This window comes from Diabrotica virgifera, chromosome 1 (genome assembly GCF_917563875.1).
Source record: "Diabrotica virgifera virgifera chromosome 1, PGI_DIABVI_V3a".
NCBI classification, from domain to species: Eukaryota; Metazoa; Arthropoda; class Insecta; order Coleoptera; family Chrysomelidae; genus Diabrotica; species Diabrotica virgifera.
Genome location: NC_065443.1, coordinates 16,185,781 through 16,187,824, shown reverse-complemented (window position 1 = coordinate 16,187,824; position 2,044 = coordinate 16,185,781). Strand labels below are relative to the sequence as shown.

The 2,044-nt window shown below is 30.6% G+C and overlaps 1 long non-coding RNA gene across 1 annotated transcript; it reads right to left on the bottom strand.

The window, feature by feature from the left end:
* Nucleotides 1-1,337: 1,337 nt before the first annotated feature.
* Nucleotides 1,338-1,680, bottom strand: LOC126879275 (uncharacterized). The gene is made up of 2 exons (XR_007696022.1): nt 1,607-1,680; nt 1,338-1,507 (listed from the first exon to the last, which is right to left on the bottom strand). It is a non-coding gene; the product is annotated as an uncharacterized LOC126879275 (long non-coding RNA).
* Between the last annotated feature and the right edge of the window lie 364 nt (nt 1,681-2,044).

The window sequence follows — 2,044 nt, the reverse complement described above, 5'->3', positions numbered from 1 at the left end:
AGTGGAGCGTTTGTCTGTCAAGCTGTCACGAAATTGTCAATTTTATGCAAGAAAAAAATTTATGTCCATATTGGTCATTTTATTTTAGTCAATGGTTTTTATTATATAAACATCGAAAACAATTTTGTCGGACAAAAAAACTTGGCCATATGACGCGTCGGACACGCTAAATATATCAAATTTATGAAAATAATAAATTTATTACCACTTGGCTAATTTTAACAGAATCTACCATAAAACCTTTTTACAATAATGTGGTAACTTTGTCGGACAATTTTCACGGGGCATATGCGCAGTCGGATGCGCCGAAGATGTCAATTTACTGGAATTTCTTTATTTACAACCATTTTTCCGACAAAAATAGATGGTTATAAGTAATTATATTCTAAATAAAAAAAAGTGTCCGACAAAAATATTGGAGCAAATCGACATTCGGACCAAAAATTTAATTTTTATTAGTAAACTATACTTTTAAACTATGCTGGGTTCGTGCATCCCTTATCTTCACAACCATTTTTACCGAAAAAGTAGTATGTTACAAGTAACTATATTCTTAAACAAAATGTAATTGCCTGACAAAAATGTTGGGGCAAACGAACAGAAAACTTAATTCTTTTAGGTTATCGACGTCCTTAAGAGGAGGCATTGTCAAACAATTTTTAAAACAGTTTTACTCGGATACTTTTGAATCGATTTAGCTGAAAATTGGTACACATACTAAGTACAACATTTAAAAGGGCGTGACGTAGAGTTGTACCCAAAATTTTCCAAAAAATTTTCCGACAAGAGGTAAAACTTTGGAAAAATTTTGATCTGAAAATTCTCATATCATGGAATACATTCAACCAATATCCAAATATTTAGATGTAAAAGTAATGTTTTTATAAAAAAATATGGATTTTTAATGTTTTTATAATTTCGTAAATAACTTGAGAATAGCCTTCTTTTAACCCTTAAATGCCCAATCGGGGTCACTATGGGACCCCAGACATACATTTTTGGCTATAATATCTTTATTTGAAACATTTGGCAACCGCGCAATCAGGTATTTGTGTGGACGTGTCTCCTACGTTTTCTGTTAGTATACCCACAGATCACCTACCTCCTCTAGATGTTTCACGATAACGCTTTGGTTAAATATGAAAAACAGCGCTCCATGCCGCTTGTATCGGAACTAATGCAAGCGGGAATTTCAAAATGTAATTTTGGTGGGAAGAAAATGTTAGGTTAAAATATTTGTATAGTTGAAAAAAAAATAATTTGGTTTTAAAATATGCAAATTATTTTTAATTTCAAATATACAAAATACCATTTGGGAAAAAATAAGACATGACAACGTATTTTTATTTATTTATTTAATACCAGCAAAACCACTTTGTATATACTTTTTTACAAATCGTATCTTTACAAATGAAATTATTAATAGTTATCTTCCAAATACTTCTACAAAAGGGTATCTCAAATGATTGAAACATGTGTGCATCTCTACTTGTTGAAGGACTTTCAACTAAAACAAAAAATTAATATAATTGATTTGATAATAACCATATTCATTTCACGTAAAATAATTTGTATTAATTATATATTTTCTGTAGGGGTTACTTACTTGGTGTTACATTCGTTTGCTTCCCTACACCACTAACTGTGTTAGTGTTACTTGTCCTCTAATAACAAATACTTGTTGAACTCACCATGCAAATGTAAGCTAGGAATTTGATCTTCCTAGGGATCTTCAAATCACATTCGTTTTGTTTCAAAAACTGTATTTGAATCCAATTTATCTAAATCAGGATTTTTTATTATTGCTAACAGTCAGATAAACATTTTTACTGACATAAAGATAAAAGATAAAGAAAGGCATACTGACAATCATGACAATTGACAAATTATAATGACACTCAGACTCAATGATATAGAAGAAATCTTCACTCCAGGTGCATGGCGACATCTCAAAAAACGTATCATTACTAAAAATGACATTTAGTTTAGTATGACCTTGAGATACCTGCGTGAAACATCTAAAGAGAGTTAAGTGATCTGTGAG